The 24,898-nt window shown below is 40.4% G+C and overlaps 1 protein-coding gene and 1 long non-coding RNA gene across 6 annotated transcripts in view; one reads left to right on the forward strand and one right to left on the reverse strand.

Annotated features, from left to right (window-relative positions):
• The window catches only part of LOC138258605 (uncharacterized), a 40,121-nt gene extending 27,053 nt beyond the window's left edge, over positions 1-13,068 (forward strand). The window contains exon 3 of the long non-coding RNA XR_011198448.1: positions 11,840-13,068. This is a non-coding gene — a long non-coding RNA (uncharacterized lncRNA). The remainder of the gene's footprint in view (positions 1-11,839) is intronic.
• MITF (melanocyte inducing transcription factor) overlaps positions 1-24,898 on the reverse strand; it is a 654,150-nt gene that overhangs the window by 438,891 nt on the left and 190,361 nt on the right. The window lies entirely within an intron of this gene.

Consider the following 24,898-nt stretch of genomic DNA (forward strand, 5'->3'; position numbering starts at 1 on the left):
TAGTCTTCCTCAGGGCACACAATGCACCACAACTACAGATGAAATTTTGTGTGTCACAGCTTTTAGAGATGATATAAATAATAAGGTAGTAAAGTATATGCACTACCTGCAGGTCAATTATGCATGTTTTTCCCTATCAACACACCAGCAAATAACGAAAGGCCTCGTTTTAAATCTGAATCAGATTACAAAAGAAAGTTGTGTTAATGGCAATGGATGTGACCCATATCAAGGAATATCACAAGACAATGGCTGAATTTTGACGTTTTGTTTTGCCTATATTGCCATTGCAATGGATGAAAAGAGGTGGGGATTCTTCTAAAAATTCAAAGCTGATCTTGAGAAGCGCAGTTAAGATTTTTTGGGAGATAGACAGATACCACTAGGGAAACCGGTTAGTGGTTGCTATACACACTTTTAATATGTGGCATGAATTTAGCAAGTTATTTTGAGGCACCTGAGTGGCACTGACTCGAACCCATCTGGGCAACATGGACTACATTTGGAAGAGTGCAAGGCACAGTTCATGGAACACCTGAAAATTACTTGTTGCAGTGCACATGGAGTCAAGGTGCATTCACAGTTTGAAGGTGCAAATGCAGACTACTTCACTGCTCAATAGAGGTTTCTTTTGGAGAGATCAATACAACTGAACAGGCTTTAAACCTGTACAGTAGACATCTCTGAATAGAGAACGTAGTGTGATATGCATGACATCTGTGATTTGACTGCTCTTTAGATAAATACCTGAAAAAATAGGCACTTTGAAATTTGTTCTATACACTTGGGTTTTTTAGGGAGACCTATATATTCTTTAAGTTGAATGTCACTCGGCGGTTTCTCCATTTGAACGAAGGAGTGTTGCCTTCCCTATGCAGAGGGTACAGAAGAAAGTGAAAAATAAAATGGTATTAAAATACCTTTATAACCATTATTTTTCCCTCTGCCAGCTTGCGCTGATTGTGAGAGGGTGGTTGAGCGATTGCTGGTGATTGGCAGCAGGAAGGAGTGGTCGCTCACTACAGCAGTCTAAAGTGTGCATGTGTCTTTGGCTAGTTGTCTTGCGATGTCAAGCCTGATGTGCACTTTCGACTTCTCCAACCCACACTGTCTTAAACTTAAACAGCTGCGTAGAGAGCAGGCATAAAGCTCCAGCGTCTGCTGAAGCGCTAAGCCATACTGCGCTAACCAATAGGGGTGCTTCTCTCATGCTGGTTAACAGTATGACAGCATCATTTGGATTGGTCAGGGGAGTTGGCTGTGGCCCGAGCTGGGTGACTGGAGAAGAACACCATTACTGGAGGGCGTGCACCCAGTGGGTAGGTGAATATTTTATTTTTATTTTTAAATACTTGATCAATGTAAACATTAACTAAATTGCTGACCTACATTACATTAACATTTTGAAGTTAAACATTTTAACTTAAAATCACTAATGTAACACATGTCCACGATTTAGTTACTGTTTACTGCACGCAAGCATTATTATTTAATTTTCATTTTGACCCACTGGTAGGCACTGTGGGAAATGTGCACTGCCTTTAGCCACAACTCTAGAGCTCTCAGTCGTTGCTTCTTACAAACATTGTTTAAAACTAGCCACGACTGGGAGCTTTGGCACTTTGACTAAAAGCACTGTTGGTTTCTCTCAGTGCCAGTTTACCAGTAGGTTTGCTCGCCCCACCATCTTCAATTGTTGCCAGCTGCCACTGATGTTCCTTTGAGTCTGTCTCTACCAGGCTGTCAAATTCCTCCTGGTTTACCCCTTGCTACAGCCATGTAACTTTAGACTGTAAGTAATCTTTAGGTTAAATCCTTAAAGGGGTGCTTCCTGAAGGTTTTAGCACCACAATCAACTTTTTAGCATGACAAATCTTTGCGACCCAACTTGCTTTAGTGGGCACTAAGCAGGCGACTTTCGAATGTAACTAATGCATTATGTGGTAGCGCACTGTCATTTACAAACAGCACATTCCATTGTAATTGCCACTAAATGTACACAGACAACCAGCTTGAATGACAAAACAATATTGCAAATAAATGATAATGAGTGGTTTCAGTGATTTTTTATCATTAGCACATCACTAAGAAAAAGTGTCTTGATTTGTTCCCATCCTATTAAATAATTTATTTCCCTCATACTTTAGAATGATAAAAAATGTACTTAATTTTGCTTTCCAAACTACTGAATGTGTACAGTTCCATTACAGGGATTTACATACTATTACATGTTACAAAAATGATATCCTACAGCCTTTACTTTCACACGCTCACGTAATTCACTTTACTTTTCTTCCTCTATCAGCAAAATGAGAGCAGTCTGTAAGCACCAATCGCCAAGTTTTTAAAAACATAAGAAACAATTCGTCAGAAGTCTTAGCCAGACATTTGACCTGTCATTTAAACACAGCAAATGTGACAAGATAAATACAGAATTTAAAGCCATCTTTATGTATTGCTTGAACTTTCACAACTCACTAAAAATAGGCTTGCGACCGGCAAAGACCGCCTTAGAGTATAAAATGTTTACTTTTAATATTACAATAATATGAGTGTGGCAAAAGTAACATGTGGAAAGCATTTACAAATTACTGTAAAGGTAAGTATGTTGTGAGAACCCAGATTTATTTACATTGATAATCTAATAAATTATTACACTGTGATTTCTGTTTCTTCAAAAGGAAGCTGACTTTTGTGCATCACACATCTGCAGTATCCTCACCTTGTTACCTGGGAAGGGAAAGCAGAATATGAAATACAGTCAACGCTTATAACTGGCTTTTGGAGGTACATGGATCTAGGAAATTACATCTTTTAGTCTGTTCTCTGCTGAAAAACGTCCCAGATTATATATTAAATACGTTTCTCACCAGAAGCCTTTGCACATTTGGAGGCAACTCATTGTCAGTCTTTAGAACCCCCTCCCCATCAATTTTACAGGCTAGTTGATTGAGAGAAGGCTGCCTCTTAATTCCAAGTCCTATGTCAGGTCTGTTCTGGTGCCCTGCATCTGCTTACTTATGATGCAAATGTCCCTGCTCACCATTCACATGTACTCTAAAAGATGTAGCTTGACATTCTTCAACTGAATACACTCTTCAGTCTGAAGAGTGGGATGGATTCATTGATTGGTCTTGTCTGCTTGGTGGAGTTATTCAGTTCAACAGAATTCTATCATTAGTTTCTCAGTCCCAGCCACCACTGCTGGCTGACCTCCACTCTACCCACACAAAAGATTATCTGGTTTCAGGAAGACATACGACGTATGAGCGGTCCAAATAAAGGGTATTTGTGGCATTCCTCTGAAAAAGGACAAAGGCCATTACCCACCAAAGTGGCATGATTCATCATCAAGCATCTCCCCTCGACAGAAATCAAATTTTTGGAGCATGAGGGGAGCTCTTGATAGTGTAATTTATTTTGGTTTCTTTTACATATTACCTCTTAGTTGCTAAGAGCACTGGAACCATAATTGAAAAGGAAAGATCCAAATGTGTCCAGGAAAGTTAGAATTTTATTGGTGTTTCCCAGTTGCATCAATAAAACCAGAAAAATGTAACGATTGTGTGTAATACTAGATCCTTATTATTAGTAAAACATTGACAACATGCTTCTGCCTATACTAAGGCCTCTATGGGCCCAAGGTGTCCATCAGGACAAGGGTATCTACTTATGAGACGTCTCATTAGGTTGTTACACAATTAGTGTTATTTCTACAAGGCTGCAGTCAAAAAAATAAATAACTTAATACGATTAAGTGGTTTGTTGATGGCCATCTTGAAATGCTCCAATCATTTTTTAATTAGCATTTCTGCTGAGATCAAGATGTATTATCAATCATGACGAATCATAGTATTCTTTTTGTTGTGATACACTAATCTCTGAGGCTGTCTTCAAAAGTTGTGAATGCAACCATATTGGAATTTCAAATAGTCTGGTCATATTAAATTGTTGGAGCTATGAAGTTGCCTGGTCACGTGAGGACGCTGACTCAGTGAATCAATACAGTGGGCACTTGTTTATTAATGTCTGACCTTTTACAAACGGTTAACAAATCAGACTTATTTGGACATCTGCCGCTACCAAAGACTTATCTTTGCCTCATTGTTGCTATTAGAGTAAGTATGCCTTGGTTTTCACACAGGAAAGTGAGTCAATTTTAAGATGTACATGTCAGTCATATTGTGAATCAAGTTAAGTGAAAGCATCCTTCACTATAAGGGTCTTAGATATGCAGTGAGCTAATGTTAACATTTTGAAGAACTTTAACCTTGAAAAACCCTTTAGAGTCTGTTACTTTAAAAGGATTTGTCTGAATAGGATTATTTAGGAGTATGTTTAATCTAAATATGATATTTATAGACTTCATAAAGATGACTGCTTTCTAGTTGTGTCTTTAGTGTATATTTTGGTATGCCAAAGGGATGCTCATTCCCATCTTTTGGTATGCCAGTGAGATGCTCATTCCCTCCTCCATCAGCCTCTGGAAAGTTCGAATTTGCTCAACCACCCTACACCAAGAGTGGGACTTTCTGGGGAAAAAACCTGACTCAATACTGCTTCCAATCATCTGTCATCCATGCCATTTTAAAATTTCTTCCAAAAGAACAATCATTCATTTATTTATATTATCCTTGTAACAGTAGAAGCACAGTCTAGCTGGATGATATCCTGAAAGGGCAGTAGACAGAAACACTTGAGTCTAGGCCATAGACTGTTAAGGATTCTATGGAAGACGTTACACATGTTCACTACTTTGCAGCCCAGCAGCACAGGGACATGGCTAGGTTGGCACTCTAGAAGCGTAGGTCTTAAAAAGAAGATGAAAGGAAGAACAAAGACATTTTTTTATCAGAGCAAATAGCTGTGTTTAGCATTCAGGGATTATGGGCCATGTTTGGATGTTTGATGCCCATTAAATAAACCAATGTGAAAATCAAACATGTGATACACCTGACAGGAGTTCACATAGGCATCAGCGAGCTATTTACAAAGCACACTAATTTTCTCTATTACATAGCAGTAATCAGTGTTGATAGAATATGGACTTTTATTGATGACAACGCAGTTGGCCCTCTTTAAGGGACCTTGGGCGGGAGCAAAAAAGCCAGTGGAAGTGGCTATCTAGAGCTGTTCTTTCTAATAATTAGGATTATGTCTGATAACTCATCTTACTGCATGGGACCAGGGACAATGATTTGCTCTGATTCTCCTTTCTTTTGATAACACAGTCCGCCACTAGGATTGCCTAGATAGGACATAACTAGAAACGGCTTAAATCTATATCAGACACATTAGAGGAAGACAACTGTCAACACTCATAAGCAGAGGAAGAATGCTCAGGTTCGGAACAATTGCTGTAGCGTTGTTTCAAGAGTAAGAATTGTCCATTGTTAAGTAAGTACACAGTGTGTCTCCAACCATGGCCTCAATGAAAACAACAGGAGAAGCTCTTAGGGAGCAACAGCAAAACACCATAAATACTGACAAAACCTCTATAATCTAGCAGTCATACATTATTTCTCACACCCCTCTCGGAGATACGTCCCACACTACCCAGGACATTCCTACACTTCATTCTAGTAGGCTCAAACAGCTGACAGCACTTCCACCTAGGGTAGCAATCAGACACTCCTAAAAGAACTACTGCACACCTTACAGAGTTACAGTCTCTCACCACTGGCAACACTCATGAGCATCACAGACTAGGAATTTCACACTAATGAAAGCACTCACATGCTGGATGGGTGAGTGGGTAAAATTAAGTAGGAGTTAAATAATGAATAAATGCACGTGTACAAGGCAGTGCGACACAGACCATACGTGATGAGTGTTTGAGTGTATGGATAGATGGATGAGTGACTTGATGGAGAGAGGCATCAAGACAATTTCAGCCAGATCTACTGTCTTTTCCAGTGCTCATTTTGCATAAGGAATGTGCACACCTAACTGCCCATGCTAACATTATGATGCCCGTATTCCAGGAACAGATGGAGTTGGTATCTAATTTACACTGCCTAAAGTAAAGAAAGATGATATTGAAGAGATGGAGCAGGTGAAAAGCCACTTTGGTGTATTAGGGAAGCTTAAAATGAAAAATAAAATTTAAAGAAAGAATAGATGCTTGAGGTCAGAACTATCTAGTCCCCAGGGCTCCGATACATGGCACAATGGAAAGATGTAGGGAGGCTTTACAATGTTGGTTGGAGTGGGCGGGCGAGGGAAGGGGGTTGAAGGGACAACTTTCACTGTTCCTGAAATAGGCCTTTTTTAAATAAAGTATATTTTGCAAGGGATCTGTACTGTTGGATTTTGAAGGCAGCAGAAACATTGCTACTTCTGTGGAATCTGAAGTACTGCAAGTACAAACAGTCAGCACTGCTATGTTATATTACCTGTATTTGTATAGTGTATCATCACCCCTGAGAGTATCCTGGTGCTTTGAAGGTGTGTGAAACTAGTCCCCAGATGGGGACTTCATCGAAGAGCTTCTTGCAGAATTCAAGAAGAGAGGTGTAGGCTTTGATGTGGAGTAGGCTTCTTTCTATGCTTTAGGATTGATGTATGAGAAGGCTCAAACGCTGGATCTGCTTCAGTGGATGCATGCTAGTAAGAGTCCAGCTGAGTGGAGGTGCCTGGAGGTTTCCATCTAGTAGTAGTCAAGTTATGAAGTTTTAAAAATTGAATTCAAAACACAGAGCTTAGAAGCTGGTAGCATTCAAAGAGTTAATTTGTTGTGCTGGACCGGGACAAAGTCTCCTACGCATAGTCCAGCCTACTGCTTATGATGGCTTGGGTACTAGTTTTCCTGGTGTTATTTGGTAGCCACTTTCAGATCTTGCTCAGCATCCTTGGAATGTGAAAACATGTTGAGGTAACTACGCTGACCTGGGCAGACCTGTTTAGTTTCTTCTCAATAATGATCCCAAGATTTCTTGTTTGTGGCTAAGGGTCCCACTGTGAGGTTTCCTTTCTGAAGAACATCACTTCTGTCTTGTGGCGTTCAGTTTGAGACAGCTGGACATCATTCAGGCAGCCACTTTGGTCATGCAGGTGGTTAAGCTGTTTCTTGTGCTGGGAGATTTGTCTGAGAGGGACAGTATTATTTGCATGTGGTTGGAGTAGGATAGGATGTTCCTCTTACAGGCCTCCACATTTATCTTCAAAAAGAAAATGAGAACGAGATTTATGGCCTGCAGTGTTGCAGAGCATTGTTTTGAAAGTAGATTCATGTATCTGTGTTAAAGGATGCATGGCGTGTATTGTGGTGGGAGACAGCAAGTCACTGACTGCTTAGGATTATACCAGTTTTTTTCGGCCCATATTTAATTTACATTTATTTTCTGAATAATGTGTGGGAGACGGCAAGATCAAAATGTATTGCTCATCTCACAGTCTGTCAAAGGGATTTGAGTGGTGTCATTTGTTAAAACAGCTGCAGCCAATGAAAAGCCTTGTAATGAGAAGCTCTAAGACTTGAAGGAATCGGATTTTGATGTTTGTATGCAACTGTCAGTACCAGCACACATATTTCAGCTGAATATTCAATAGGAAGCACTTCAATCATGTTCACAATGCAAGTCAAATTAAACTGGTGGTACCTGGTCCCTAGTTTTTGGCTTCCAGTGGGTCTACATAGAAGGAAATTGATAATGAAGTATCCGCATCGTTCATTCTTTGGCCTCTTCTAAACTTCTCAATCAGACTACAAAATATGTTAGTCTTTAAGTACCCAAAACAATACAGAAATGTTGAAGCTTCTGAAAAATGCATTAACCCCACATGGTATTCAGCGTTTTCAGCTCTACTGTGATTCACATTGCAGCTCATGCTGAAAGCTGACTTCGAATCGATTAAGCAAATCAGGATGGGAGGTGTGATGCACACCATTCAGTAATCTTGATGCCATTCACAAGGCACTATCTCTCCAATTGTTGTTCTGAATGAACACTACTCCTCAAATAGTGAATGTTGAAGGCGGATCTCTGCTGGATTCAGGCCATCTCATGGGTACAAATACAAGATGACTTGGAAAGAAGCAGCTGTAGTTTGCAATTTCGTCTTTCTACTTTTAGGAAGACAGACAGCTTTTTTCGGTTTAAGATTCATAAAGAAACAGGGTGCCATCATGATTCCACAATTCTTTAGGACTCGACTGTTAGATATAACTGTGCATGTCTCTATGAAAGAAGCATTAATAGGCCTGCCATTTTGGGTCTTTATTATGTGTAATTTGACGAACTGTGACTGGCATACAGCATTAAGGGCAAAATGTATGAAAAAAGGCCTTTTGCGATTCGGAAATAGCGATTTTTAAGAAATCGCTATTTCTGATGCGCAAAATGCAATGTATCATATTTGCGAATCGGTAATAGTGATTTCTTAAAAATCGTAAATGCTATTACCGAATCGCAAATTGCGATAACGGCCCCCATTCGCATCTATGGGCCTGTCGGCCCATATTTGCGAATATTTTGCATGTCCCAAATTGCAAATTCCTAACTGGAATTCGCAATTTTGGGAAATGCAAAGTCCAGGGTTCTGGGGGCCTAAGGCCCCCACTGCTGCACACCCAATTTTTTTTTAACAACATGTAAGGTGCACACATGCCAATAGGGCATGTGGGCTTTACATGTAAATTTTACAAATGCATTTTTAAAATTTGCACATGGTTACCACCAAGTTCAACTTGGTGGTAATAGCGATTCCTTAATGCCCAATTCGCATTAAGGAATTGCTTCATACATGTGCTTTAGAAATCGCAAATAAGGTTTTCTTATTTGCGATTTCTTATTTAGAGAGTCGCAATTTGCGACTCTCTAAACAGGGTCGCTATTTTAAGGAATCGCTATTTTAGCGATTCCTTAAAATTGCATTCAGAATGCCTTTGATACCTTCTGAAAGAGATTTTTGCATTCGCACCGTTTGTGAATGCAAAAAGCTTTGATACATCTGGCCCTAACTTTGGAAGCAGAGTTGCCAAACATGTTTGCTGAAGTTTCATGATTGCTATACTAAAAATGTGTCATCAATTAATGCTTTTTCGTAAAGCTGTATAATTCATGTTAGAAATTGAGTCTCTAGTTGGCAGAAGTATGTACCCTGTCCAAGTAGAGGCCAAAACCCTAGCCAGGGTAAGCCACAACACACCCTCAATTACATTGTGCTCCCCCTCTGTTAGCTTGGCACAGAGCAGTCAGGCTTAACTTAAGAGGCAATGTGTAAAGTGCTGGTGCAATACTTAAACAATAACACAATGAAAAGAACCACAAAAGGACGCCACCCCACGTTAGAAAAATGGATTATGATTTTATAAATAAAACAAGACCAAAACAACAAAAATCCAACCAGTAGTAGTCGAGTTATAAAGTTTTAAAGATTGAATTCAAAATACAGCACTTAGAAGCTGGTAGCGCTCCAAGAGTTAATTCGTTGTCCTGGACCAGGACAAAGTCAAGAGTTCAGGCCGACTGCAATGGGGCGCGGGTCAGCTACAGGACGCAGGCAGAGCCCGCTGAGCAAAATTACCTTAATCCTTGTCGCAGCACGAGATGTGTCGATGATCCCTGCACCGTTGGGGCATTGCACCAGAGTTCTCCATGCAACTGCAACAATGCAGCGGCGTTGGTGAGCGAAGTAACAGTTCCTAAGTGTGGCAGTTCCAAAAGTAATGTGCTAGGGTGGTCCATGCTGGAGGGGCCATGCATAGATCTTCTCCACGACGTGGGGGCGATGTGCTGGTTCCGGGTGGTGGTTTCGGTTGCAATGTGGTGGTTCCTAGTGTCATGCGCCGGTTCAGTCTTCTCAACAGCTGCATTGCGTTGATTCTGCTCCCACAGAAAAGGATGTGTTGGTTCCAGAGAAGCAAGCCCCTAGGTCCACTTCCAAGGGTCCAGGACTGGGGTGGCATCAATTGGAGGGACAGACTCACAAATCACATATGCCAATTGGGGTTAAGCCGATATTACCATGTTTAGGGGAGAGAGCACAATCACTTTAGCACTTGTACACAGTGGTAGAGTGCCCAGAGTCCTAAAGCCACCAAAACGAGGTAAAAAGAATTGGAGGCAGGCAAAACGTTGGAGTAATACCACACTGAGGCTGTCAGGTCTAATAATTAGTTACTGATTGAGATCATTGTAAGGGGATTTATGAGATGTGCAAGTGGGAAGGAGGCTGATATTCTGAAAAGTAAACATTTTTGAAGGCCCAGCAAATCTAAGCAAGCATTGTGGATTATATATTTTAAAAAAAACCTTGATATAATCTGACATAGAAGCGAGAACTGCACATGCCACAGAAAAGGTTATAAGTGCTAGCAGTGCTGCATTTGTAAACTAAACAAGTATAAGGGCCCAAGATTTTTTTTTTTTTTCAAGGAACCCCAATGCCAGTGCTGGAGTTGCTGAATACCATACCTTCCTGATCTTGATACTGCCTCATGTGTTTCTTTCACCACCTTGTTCCTCATGTTTCCTAATCTCACTTCTTTTCAATCCTGCATGCTACTGTTATCCTATCTTTCTTTTCCTCTCGTTCTCCTGATTTCTTCATTATCTGTCTTTCTCTTTCTTGCTCTGGGTCACAGTTTGAAGATGAAAATATAGTCTTGCCCTCCAATAATGAGTTTCTTTGTCCACCCCCTGCAACCACAGACACTATCTGCAACTTCTAGTCGCTAATTCCAATGAAATAGCTCAGAAGATTGAGCATCTGCTGCTATAACCTGTGTGGAATCTGTAGCCACAGCTTCCACTACCAGAGCAGTACCTTGGTGGAGAAGGCATATGCGGCACAAATCTGTGTGTTACACTCAGTAGAACATTTTGTGTTTAAGAACTGGTAAACCCCTCGGGTGCCCAGGACAAGGTGGTCTCGCCCTCGGCCATGGTTGCCTTGTGCGGAGGACAAGACCAACTCGTCTAGAGATGTGGCTATGGCTGCTTATGGGTCTGGCCTCTGAGGTGATATGTTAAGTACAATTTTGCAAGCGAAGGAAAATGTTTTTTTAAAATGCTTACTCTGTTTACCCTAATCAGCATATACTTGGATTATAAATCTGTAGGTAGGACTACAGTTTTTGGAGGATGTGCTACTGATACAACCCTTTTTATTGTTGTATAACGTTTGGGCAAAAGAAGAAACTATCTTCACTAAACTGATTATACGTGATTGTTTAAAATTGGACAATGCCTTAAGGATCCCATGGTTAGCCTATATTGAGACTTCTTATAATACTTTGTTTAATCTGTCTGCAAGGAAGGACCCCCTACTAAATCTTTCCCTTAGTAGGAAAACTATTAAAGACCTGTTTCTGCAGCACAGGATGGATTATAGGAGGGGGCTAGAAATGGCAAAATGATCAGTCTCTTGACCATGAGGAAGGATGTAAAAGTTACCTAACTTGGGTTACCAACATGCAACATTGTTTTGTTCTGACGAGACAGACTCAGAACAGTGCATCATTTAGTGGTATTTCCTAAAATTAAGTCTTCGTTCACCGGACACGTTCCTATGTCCATGTGCTGGTTTTGTAAATTCTATCTTAAACCACTCCTTGTCACCAAGAATATAAGATCTCACCAAGCAGCTCTGAAGTTCTTACTTGCTTTAAAAGATCCCTCCCTGTGTTATAATATTGCATTTTTAAAATATTAAGTTATTTATATGCGGAAATCTATTATGTATTAACCTGTAATTGGGCAGAGCATTTTTATAAGAAGCAGATGGACATGTTGAGATTTTTATTTTTATGAATATTTCAACTATTTATTATTACGGATGTTTATATATTTCTATGCCAGAGAACAATTTTAATAATTTTGTGGTTTTTTCGTAGGCTTTTTATATACTTTGATGGCTATTTGAAATATGCTGAATAAAGTTTTTGAATTGAATTGAGTCAAGACAGTGACATGATAAACCTGAAAGACATTATTACACATCAGTCATGGAATCAGCATACTCAACCTCTTACTAGGTACAGTGAATACAAGAGGTTTAAAAATTTCAAAGTTGAACTGTCCAGGACACAACAAGGCATTGTCCTGGAGCGTCTGTGACAACAGATAATTGAAGTTGCCCGTGAAGGCCATTGTGGAATTGATGCCACAAAACGAGCGCAACGAGATTGAGTCTGGTTCCCTCATCTTGCTGAAAGATTTGAAAGAGAGTTGAAGGCCTGTCATCTATGCAGCTATCTGTAATCGAAAACCATTCAACACTCCGCCAAAGCATGCATGGTAAAGAATTGCTGTTGGCTTTTTCAGTCCACTTGACAATGGACATCATCTGATTGTGACTGTGGATGAATATTCCTGCTTTCCATTAATAGATAATTTCTCATCTATCACTCAGGAAAGAGTCATGGAGAGATTAGATGGCATCTTTGTGAAATGGGGCATTCCTGCAAATTTAAAATCTGACAATGCCCCACCTTTCAATAGTGGAAAATTCAGAGACTTTCTCAATTTGACGAATGGTAAGCATTAGAAGAGCATACCTCTTTGGCCACAGGCTAATGGCCTTGTTGAACATTTCCTGAGTGCGCTAACGAAAGCTGTTCAGCATGCTGCATTAGAAAAGCTGACTTCAAGACTGTCTTGACTTCTACCCTACAAGCTTACCATTCGGCTCCTCACTCAATCACAGGTGAAAGCCCTGCAACAATAATGTTCAAGAGAGCAATGAAAACCAAGTTACCTCACTGGACCAAAACAAAATCAAGAACTGATGAAGAAACCCATGCAACAGACTTGGATCGCAAAAAGAAATTGAAGGTGTATGCTGAAAAAAGACAACATACAAAAGACATTGTTTTCACAAAAGAAGATCTAGTTTTATTCATTTTTTATGTGTAATTTATTTTTAAACACTAGCTCTTTTATAGTTATTCAGTATCACAGCAAAAATAAAAAATGTAATTGATTGATTTGTGACAATTTTGTAATTGCCAATTAAATTAGGATTTTGCAAGGTGGAAGCATGTATGGTAGCAAGATTAGTGTATATATGGTTCTTAATATTAGACTTAAAATTACCAACTATCTAGATATTTGCCAAATTACTCACCATCTTCCTGTAAACAAAATACACAATTCATCCTAATTTACCTGAAAAACGTGCATCTTATCCATGCATTTTAATTTGCTATGCCTCACATATGGAAAATCATTTTCAACCACTAACACCACTGAAATTGGTACGAATGAATTAAGCTGACGCAGCATTATGTTATTTATTAACATGGAATATAATTGTGATTTTTCATATGCAAAAATGAAGTCTGGCTATTTTTTAATGGATTTTGCTAAGTGTACACTATGAATCAGATCGTAACAAAGAGAGTCAAAAATAGACGAGGGATTAATGGAGGCTAAAAGGAGCATTTTTGTGGCTTTAATCATCCAAAAAAAGTTTCCAATATGAGGAGGGAGTTGGTTCCACAGGTTAAGCACTGATCGCTCAGAACTGACCTTCTCCTCTTCAGGTTATTCTTGGATTAACCATCTCCCCTTGGGATGAATCTTGAGGTAGGGCGGAAAGAAGGAGGAGGTAGAAGAGCTAACATTTTGTGCTTCATTGTGGGAGAATAGCTTGCTGGTGAAATAAATCACACCTCTCCAATGCAACACAGAGAACTGTGGAGAGGAGACAGAACCAATTAACTAATCACTAAGGCCTCAAACTCGTCCTTCCCAATGACTGAAACATGTTTTGTGTTGACTTGAAGACACCATGCCAGTGAATCAAGTGAAAGAAGACTCTGTTGGTTGTTATACAATGATACATTCTAAGCTCGGAAGGGATGTATTGCGCAACCCGGCACTGGCCTGTACGTTCACACAAGCATGCATGCTAACATGCAAGGAGATGATGACTATATCATTACTGACACAATAAATTGGAGCTGGGCCACAGTGTCCAGTTCTGCTTATACCAGCGAGTGTCCAGTGTCTTCTTGTCACATTGCCACAAGAGGTCCAACAAGAAACGCTGTCATATCAGAGACATAGTTTATTCTTCAAACCACCCCACAATCAGACCAATAGAAGTATTCTGGAACAAATGCAAAACACTGAGCGGTTTATTTGGCAGGACAACATAGAGACAGTGACAACAATTTACCACCAAATTTACAGCAATAGTGAACACCTAACAGCTGTCACTCTAAGAGGCACAGGGCTAACTTTGAGACACAGAATGCCTCATTTCATTCGATTGTCTCCTTCTTTCTCTTACAAATTCATTAGCTGAGACCAATATTGACACAAGGTTCAAAGGAACACCTCTCTCGGATTCATATAGTTACTTCACTAAACACTGCATCTTTGGGAGGCATAGCAGTTACTTAAATTTAACACAGTCAGATTAAGTGATTTTTTTTCATTCTGAATTAGCGACATGGCTCAATCTTCAGCTCGCCCATGCTTGTTTACACCGCTCTTCAAAATAAGTATTTATGCTTGCTTTGTTTAAAATTTCAAACAGCAATGTCCCTGTTTTACTATTATTTCCCGAGCAGCCACTCTCCCAGAAGTCGGTCATCTGACACACTCTGCCATCGTTCTTTTACCTTAAGCCACACCACTTCTACAATCATATTAACCCATGCGGTGCTTGCAGAATGCTTCCTACAAGCAGAAAAGGAGATAATGCAGACTGTAGCCATTTGGCCAACACATGCAGTGGTATTTAACCCAATCCATAAAGCTTTTCCTAATGAGCGCGTCTTACTCTTAAAAAATAAGGACTATGGGGCTGATTTAAATTGAGGAGTATGGCTTTTACTCCATCAGGGCGACTGAATGAAATACTCCGCTTTGACTCAGTCCCCGTCCTCTGCATGTACAGATGTCAGCGACCCACTGACATCTCTAGTCTACTGGCATGAACCAGCATCATGACGGTTCCTGTCAATGGTTAAACACTTTGACAGATAGCTCTGTCAAACACGACGGCTGCCTTTAAAAATTAATTGGTTTTGGCTTTTTTTTTTTTTTTAAACAAAGTGCCAAAGAGGGATTTTCTTTTTTAAAAGGCAAAAAATTATGACTCCAAACCATAGGAATGATCTATTATGGTGTGGGGCGTCTTTTTTTTTTTTTAACCATTTAACTGTCCCTCTGTGCCAGGATTTACCTGGTGGTGAGGAACAGCAAAAACATAACACCATTCACTGTAATTGTGATGGGTGGGTTTGTCCCTCATGCCATGCGACATCCAAAGAGTAAATCAGCGACAAAGCCAGAGTAGGCCCTGTCACTAACATACTTAAGTGTCACAAGCCTGTACATCAGCTGGGCAGGCCAAGGGTTTGGTGTAGAGGGTACTCTGTTGCAGTTGCAATGGAGTACCCGCTCTGCCAAATACTATATCAAACGTAAAATACCTACACACAAGAAAACTTTGTGGGCTCAGAGATGCAACAAATTAGCCAACCAACACCCTCCTTTCAGAAATCCTGTATCCTAACAGAGATAGGTATAAAGCTACTTTTAGAATGACGGCAATTAAAATTCTTCTAACAAAAATTAAGACTCTCTCCTTATAATGAAATTGTTCAGTTATGCCCTGCAAAGGCAGTTCCCTATTTACATCCTTGATTTATCCTTGCATATTGGCGAATAGCCAAAAGCTGGCAATCTGAGCATTTTAAAATGTTAGCAGAAGCTTCTCCAATGTCAAGACGTCTTCACATGTGCAAACAATCACAGACTTTTATTTGTTAGGTCAATGCTACTAGCACCTTCTTATAATGAACCATATTGGTGGATCACAGTCATCACACTCTCTACTTGGTAGGAATTCGACTTTTGACCTCCACTCCAGACCGAAAACGGAATTCAACAAAAACTGCTGCTACCATAATGCATTGAAAGAAGACGAGTGCAACATGTGAAAGGGTGCACCATACTCAGTTCGAAGTTTGAAAAGAGCTCCTTCTGGATTAGAGGATCGTTAAAGGTTGTCTGAACCAGTCAGAAGTACAACACTTCTTTAGGTGCTTCACCTCAGTAATATTCAGGCAGCATGCAGGAACACCAAAATTAGGTAATTTACTCCTATAAAGAATGGAGCAAAATGGAAAACAAAGTTGTCAGGAGACTCTTAAAACTGCTGAGCAATTGTCTGAGTACCTAAATAACTGAGTAAAGCAATGTGTGGGGCAGGACTTGTGTAGCATGTGAGAGTCTAAACTAGAACTACTGAGATAGCCCTAATCTTTCTTTATGCTCACCAAGTTAAACTTTCACCTCTGTTGATCCCTTGTTAATGTCTATGGTCCACTGGAGTATGTTGCAAGAAAATTTGCAGATGGTACTAAAAATAAAGAACAAATACTACAGATGCCCTCAAATCCACACACACATTCCTATATAAAAGTATTGCAATTATCAGGTTATATTTTAAAAAATCCTAACCAGAAAAATATGGACCATTCACATCCTTGGGATTACAGTAGTTCTTGCAAACCACAAGTGAATGTGTTTTGGAAGAAAAATGTTACAATTTCTTCTGTGCCAGTGAAAAGAATGACATGTATCACCCAAAATAGAGGGAAAGACGTAGACTTCTCACTGGTCAAAGGCTTTGCGTAACACCTCGATAAACTGGACTTCAGTGATAGAACTGTGTTAAATGTGCAGAGGGAGCTCAGTGAATAAATGACCCTGCCTAAGAAAACGTGTTGAACTAGCAATTCAGATCCCTGTGAGTAGACCCTGACAGGGACTACCAGGCACCGGGTGTTTTCTCGCTGGGCTGGTAGGGTGGAGGCTAGTTTCACTACGGTTGGAGGCACTTTTTTTTGCTGAGGTCAGGCTGTCTGTATTACCTGTCCACACTGCTTCTGTGATTTATTAATCAACAATGTAAAACAAACTGTTTTAAATCCTAATAACTTGGGCGGTTCCAGTCTCCTGCAGGCTCGCCATGATAAAGGCTTTTTTTCAAATTCATAACAGTAGATGTTTTTCTTAATGCAGCAGGAGGGCTAGCCTAACAAATATGCCATGGCTGCTTTAGGTTCCCAGTCCGATCCCGCCTGTGAGTGACCTTGCTTTCCACGCTCTTGAGGATTAAAGAGAAGCCAAACTGAATTTGGTGATGCTCACGGTCGTTATTTACATTACTACGAAGCAGTTAGATATGATAGAAAAGGATAGTACAAAAACGTATGATTATGATAAGTAGAAGGCTGTGCTGGTAGATTAAAATCTGTTGCAATCTCAACAGCAGCCACTTCTCAAAAGCGTCCCTTTACTGGCTTTTTCACGCACACTACAGCAAAGAAACATTCGGTGATGTATTTACTCACAGAGCAAACACCATGGACCAAAGCGTAGGTAGGCCTTAATAACTCCAAATCAAAATCTTAACAGTGCATATCAACTAAAACCCATTTTCACAGTGCTTTACAAAGTGACATTAACGATTTGAAGATAGATCTCGATAACCAAAGCAATTTACAACAAAGAATCCCCAATCTGTTTACTGTCCCCTGTAAACTGCACTTAGAACATGGAAATAAAAAAAGGCATGTTTACTAACTCCAAAGAAAGTATGTTAGCTAGGATGCTCCACTAAATTGGCTACCGCGCATTCAAGCTTTCTGGCAATAATATTTAAACATCGACCTTAAATTTTCAACACTTCTAGAGTAAATATTGAACAAATAGAATTTTTAAATTAGCAGGCTTCTGTGGGGTCGCAGGGAATCTCTTATACAGAAATGAAAAGCCAGTCAGAGAGCTACATTCTGTAGTTAGCGTCGTTGCTGTTATGGCAAATTCAGAGGTTAATTTGTAAATAAAAATGTGCCGGTGCCCAAAGCCCTTCTCTAAAACACGCGGCTGCTGCATTTAGACGTGCGATCACAGAATACTGAAGCAGTGTAATCCTGAAGCCATCTCGGGCCTCTTCAATCCATTTAAAGCCACTCCCTGCCCTTTCAGCTCACTCTAGCAGCTTTCTGCTTTTGTACCTTTGTGACGCTTTTTCGTATTTCTCTTCCTCCGTCTTTCCCATGTCTGTTGCTCGCAGCAAATGCCTGAGGCAGAAGAATAAGCGCCGGCCCTCAAAAAATAAGTGCCGGTGCTCAGCACCGGAAATATTAAACACAAATTACACACTGGGCAAATTCCGGTGTAGGTCGCTGATATAATCTAGCCTAGAGCTAACCATGATCCTCCCACAACTTTTCTAAAGATCTAGAGATTCACATATATGATACACATTAGAAATTATATTTTCTTTAATTTAGGTGCTGTTGAATGACAGTATGAAGACTCGAATGGAAGGAAGTAGTGGGGTGAATTGAGGAGTAGAAAAAATGCTGAATTAAGAGGAACAATTTTTGACTGTTTCAGAATACCTATTCACGGTCAGAATGGGAAAGGAAATAGGCCAGGGCACAATTTTCAAAAGTAGGCCACAGTATCAAATCCGATAGCTAAAAAAACAGTGGCCACATTTGCAAACCGAAGGAGTTTTTAACTTGTAAAGATATACTATATAGGTGTTTTGCAAGGCAGGGGAGAAAAGTCATGCATTTGTGTTTGTTGTGGGCAATATGTGTTATAATATCTGGGCAAAAAAAAAAATAGTCCAACTGAATATATAAAAGTAGTCCCACAAACAGCCACAAAACAGCCCAGACACTGACCTGTTAGAGGAGTCCTTCTGGCACTGACAGATTGCCCTACAGTTCACTTCGAGCCTGTGCCTATCTGCTCCACAGATGCAGTGAAAGATTTATCTAGTGCTTCCACATGAAAGTGCTTCACTAACCTTGTCTCTTGAAGGGAGAATTGAGGCTATTTAAGGGTAAGCCGCAAGTGTTAAACAATAAAAGATTCAATGAGTGGGTATGGTGGGGGCAGAGAAACTCAGTGCTCTGTCCTACCGGTGCTACTGCTATGCACAATAGCACAGGAGCTAGAATGGGAAGGGGCTGAAGGGAAGATACTGTTATTTTACCTTTACAGTTTCCTTTATCTTGGTCTTTATCACCCTCTAGAGCACTGGTCTCCAAACGTTTTAATGCTGCACCCCCCCAGTTAAAAAATAAAAATTATTGGGCCCCCTCCTTCAGAATTTTTTCTCAATTATTTTATAAAGTTGTCAATGTTTAAATATGCAGTTAAGTACCGCTACCTTTTCAAAAATGCAATGACATGCTTCTGCTTAAAACAATGGCCTGTTATCTGTAGAATGCTTCTTTTGGCCAGAGTCTGGCGCCTCTCCTGGGACCACTTGAGTTTTAACCACAAAACTATATTTCATGCTAGTGGCTTTTTATTGGTGGTACACAGCTGAAACAGACTACCGGATACCCTGTATGTATATCACCATTTGCATCCACCATTCATTTCGCCTTTCTAGTCAGGGCCTGCTGGGGCCTAAGACGGCTGCTCAGTCTAGGTGCGCCCACTGATGGCTCTATTCCCGCATACACCAAACCCCTCAATTCCACCCTCACCCCAGCTAGGAAACTTGCAGGCATACAGAGACCCTGTGGACTATTCCTGAAACAAAAGATGGTTTGTACTTTTCGGGAGCACTTAAGAGGGTGATTTAACAAATATAGGGACAAGATGCTTTAGCTTGCACAACCCTGGAGCTGCATCAACACTTTCTGAACAAGTGCTGGCCTGACAAGGCTGAAGCTAGGTAGGGAAAGATGCGGGGACACCACTCTTATGACAAGGAAATTGATAGGAATCCTGGTCTTCCTCCCAATGTGGGAAAAAGTGGTCAGAAAAATCATTTCTATCACAGGCGGATCGAGTACCCATAACCCAAGAGAACCCCCTGGTGGCAGTTGATAACCACCTGGGAAGCAACATATTATTCAGTAAATAAAAGTCTAACCTCACAACCTGACCAAGCAGAGTTACAATTGGTAAAAGCTTTCTAGGGACTGAAGTGGTAATTCTGACATACTCCTTTTTACCCTCAACATGGTTGAAGGGTTGAGAGGCAGAGAAAGTGAGAAGGACGTTTTGCAAGCTGGGCACTACAGAGCCCTGACAAAAAAGACTGATTGTGCACTGCATTAACCCATAGAGGAGACTGACCGGGAAAAAGAGACCTTCTGAAGTCCATCACAGTGCTCCATGATGACAAGAGCATATAGACCAGACGTTTTTAATAAAGAAAGAGGGTAGTGGAGTAAGGTCTGGTCATACTGGGATAGATGATGCAGTGACTGCTTTGGGGGAAACAGTAAGAAGTTTGAGAATTAGAGAGGAAACAAAAGATATGACAATGAAGAAATGAACAAACTCAGCTGTCCAGCTGTGGGTGATTTGAAGTCCCAGCTAGAAACGAGAATCAACATATGGATCTAGAACAGGCTATGGAGTCAGCCATTTCAAGGTTTGAGGGACTGCTGGGTGACAGAACAACTACTAGAGCGGAGAGTGTTTAAGATGCTAATCAGAGAATAAGTCCAGAGGATATATCACCCGACTGTCCTGGTAACATTGAGATTCTCAGAGACACTATATGAGATCTTCTGCTGAAATCACTCAAAAGGAGGCATACTGATAATGAAGGGACCAATAAATCCTCCTGTTTCTAGACTGGAATCCTAGATTGCAGTTAAGAAGAGGCCCCTTCCAAGTACCAAAACAGAACTAGGTGGCATCAATGTTTCAACACTTGAATAATAAGACTGTACTCCAGAGGAACTATTGACCCTCAAAGGAGGAATACAAGGGGTTGGCATGTGTGGGGCACAGGCCAAAACAATAGAAGATGCCTAGTTTTACAAACTCAAGGCCAATTTAGAGATCTTGGAAGCCCCAGATTTCAATTGGTGGAGGCTCAATCTGCTATGTTGCAAGAAACACTGATGCAGCAATCCTTCAGCCAAAGGCCACATGATCATAGTGATGGTCATCCCACTCTATTAGGTCTGGGTGGTGATCAGTCTATTCTTCAGCCTGGGATTGCCAGGGAAAGCTTTCCAGAACAGGACACAAAATAAATTGTCACGGGTTGTAGAAAGAAAATGTTTTTTTCTCCAAAACAAGCTCCTGCTTCTGAAGTTTGTTTCTGAAAAACAAAACAAACAATGCTGGGGGGAACATAAATGGTGCTTACTTAACATTCTTCTCTGCCTTCACTGCATAAGCTGCACCTCTCACTGTCTACACTTTATAACCCTATAATGATGGGCAATCCGAGGTGGACAAGTTTAAACTATAGTCCAATAACCATACAGATTTAAATATCAAAACGTTCACAGCTACATCAAGCCCACGCCCTAACAGAGCATATAATCTTGCGCAATGCTGACCACGTGCTAAATATTATTACAGAACTGTTATTATATCATAAATGCAATCGTCATGTGTTGACCATCAGATGGGCCAAACCTGTATCACAAACAAAATAAATCAAAAAGCTATTAGAGAATGTCTCTTTATTGAATGATGTCGGGATCGGATTTGAAATCTGAAGTGACATTGTTTAAAATCAGATAATGAGCCCTTAAAAAAAAGAAATCGCTTACAAAATAAAATAAACAATTCCTTTGTTTTGAGCAACTATGAAATGCTTGTGGATTAGAACGTATTGTGTGGTGCAAGATACAATTAGCTAACAATACTTTACTTTAGAGTTTGCGACAAAGTATGATGTCTTCAAACACATTCGACCTTGACGAAGGCTCTACATAGTCATTGCATATGGGGCACCAAAACGTTCATTACCTTCAAAGACACTAGACAATGTGTCAAATACTGTTACATATTGAAATAGTTGTTTAATATGAACCTGAAGTAATTTGGGTTAATTAATGTTGCCTGCCCCTTCACCAGAAACAGCCAGGAGTGCTACTGACTAATTTATTTAGCATATTTACTTGCACTGTTCTGTGCATTTGTGCATCCGCCGTTCTGACCATATAACCAACTAAATGAAGGCTACTAAGAATAGGACACTGCTATCAAAAGGGATTAATATGAAACACAAATCTTTGTTTTTATGTGCACAGCCTTTTTAGTTTTGCATAAGTAAAATGAAGTAATCAAGCAGGATATATTAGGTGATGAACTCCACTAAATTCTAAATATGTGTGATTCATTTACCCATAGGACGTCAACTTTATTCTGAACGTTCACGGAATTGCCATTTAAAACTAAATTTGGAGACAAAGTTGGCTTTACGCAGGAAACAGAAAATGTAATTTACTAACGTGTAACTTTACTAGCTACATTTACAACAAACAAATATATTTGATATTCAAAAACGTTTTCCTGAATTGTAACACTGTATTCCACCAACGACTTTAAAAATGAATATAAGAAATTATCTTTCAGCCACAGAGGGCGCACCAGAGATTAAAATCACAGTTTGTCCCCACAGTTGCGAATATGACAAAAAAGATAAACAGAGACTTCTTCTGGAGGCCTGAGATAGCTGGTGCCGGCGCAGCTGTGAGTCTGTTATTTATTATATTTAACTTACGAACACAGAACGTGCCCTTAAACCATCATTAATTTGCTGGGAGAATATTTTATTTAGTGAACCCTTGCGCAATATTCTCACTCAATTATGTGTGCTATTATGCTAAATCATGCTTAAGTAAACAGCAAATATGTGAGTATGATAAATATAAAAAATATTGTTACAGGGGTGGCATATGCAGGGAGGTCCTTAGGTTGTTTATAAATTAAAATCACAATTTTATTAGTTACCATGCTAACAGGACCTAGCATAAATTGCCACACAAGGCAACAAGTTCACCGTTTTTACAAGAGAGATGGTCAAGGCTTGACAGATGAATTATGTGATTTTAATCTTATTCCTCACTGGCTGTAGCCACATTATGAACATATAGCCTGCAACGACTGTTACTCAGATGCCAAACGTTGGAGTTGGACAATCTAATAAAGAAATCAAGCATGTTCATGGCACATCCGCTATCAGCTAACTCATGTGCTACAGACATTACAGCATGAACAACGTAACAGTAACCAGTGCTAAGTGTTTCTGTGCTATACTTTCTGCAGAGCAAACATTAAATCAGAGCTAGTACTGAAGCTCACACCCAGCAGTGCATTTAAAAAAAAAGAAAGATGGCTTCCATACCCTTTAGAGTTTCAGCACAGTTAGGTACATGACAATGGTACACACCTTTGATAAAGGTTTACACTGGGAAGAAAAACTCTTGCATATAAATGACTAAGTGGAAATGCAGAGAGAATCTGGATACTCTCTTGGACTGAGAACATAAACTCAAGTCTTACTCATCACAAGTGAGACTCACACATTTACAGGTGGGGTGGAACGCTCACTCACACTGTGTTGAATATCACACTTGGAAAACAAGGTTATAACCTGAACTACTGATGTGACGTTGCTCAGGCTTTAGACATGTAAAGAGTAGTTCTGTCCTGAAATAAGCTAGAGGTATCTAGCCCACCACAGGAGTCAGGGCCGGTCGGCCCGTTGCAGGCTTCGGGCATGTCCCCGGGAGCCTGGAAGGGGGGGGCAGTTTTGGAGCAGTGCGGGCTGATTTTTCGACTGGGGGCTGGTTTTGCAGTGTTGTTGCAATATCGGCCCCCAGTAACAAAATCAGCAGTTTTTCACTGTTGCACCCCCAGCCTCCAGCCCACCCCCTCCCACCTACCCTCCTAGGGGGCTGGTCTGACAAGGCTGCCAGGGCTGCTTTGCGTTCCCAGTCCGGCCACAACAGGGGTACCTACCTCCTGCTTTTTAGCTGAGGGTAGGAGGCATTCAGGATAATGCAGACCAATAATCAATAGTCTAGAAAGATTATAATTCATGCATTCCATCTCAGCATCTCTGCATAGTAAACTTTAATTGGTATTTTATTTTGTGTCTGCTCAGTAATCCGTAAAAGGAGCATCACGACTGTGGTGCAGCTCTCTTGCTACATAATTTTAATTGCTTTTTGCAATTAGTGGCTGTGATGGACTGCAAGTATGTGCCTGCAATTCATTACAAATGTGTTCCCACATAAAAACGTGGAGGAACCATGTTGATACATTGGAGGCACAAATGGGCAGCCCATTACCACCATAGTTTTAAAAAAAACATTTTGAAGATGTGCAGTAGAGTACCTGTGCAGGTGCCTTTGTTTTTGCCAGCCTCGCACTGTTTTTGTGCTGCAGAACAGCAGTAATATAAGTGTTACAATTATTTGCAAAACCACAACACAGCTCTTGCCACCAAGGACACTAATGTCCTTTCTGTTGGAGTGAAGGGTGGTGTAATGTAGCACAGAGAAGTATAGTGTAGGTAGTCTTTTGTGTTGTAAGCTTATCTATAAACATTCCAACTGTAGAATAAATGCAAAGGACCGTGGTGCTACAATTATATCCCAGTGGCCCACCCACAATGACATTTTCTTTCTAGGACTGAAAAGACATTAAAACAGGCAGTGGCAAATCCAGTAGGTCTGGTGTTGGCTGCCAGCGTTTTGGTTTGTTGATGTTTGTTTTTTCTATTTATGCAAAAGTTCAGTGCTGGGAAAGCTCCTCTTCAGTCTGGGGAAGCTCCTTACCAATCAAAAAATAATAAATGTTTTAAAAGTGAAAATATTTTTGGCCTCAAAAATCACACCTCACTATAGTAGTCAGCCTCTGGAACTGAATGGAACTACTTTGTGTGTCCTTGTGAAAGGTCAGAATACTGTCACTCACAGTGAAGTCAGCCAGTGGCTGAAGTGGGGTAACCAACTGCTCATGTTGTGTCCTGTAGTCCATGGAATTAAAATGTGAATGACACAGTAGCAGACCAATGGATGACGAGTGCTGCTGAAATACTCACCCAGTATAATATATATATATATCTCCAAACAACAACGAGCTGTGTCCGAGCTCGGGCAGCCCGAGAGAGGTGGTGCGTAGATCGTCAGAGC

This window comes from Pleurodeles waltl, chromosome 9 (assembly GCF_031143425.1).
Source record: "Pleurodeles waltl isolate 20211129_DDA chromosome 9, aPleWal1.hap1.20221129, whole genome shotgun sequence".
Taxonomy (NCBI): domain Eukaryota; kingdom Metazoa; phylum Chordata; class Amphibia; order Caudata; family Salamandridae; genus Pleurodeles; species Pleurodeles waltl.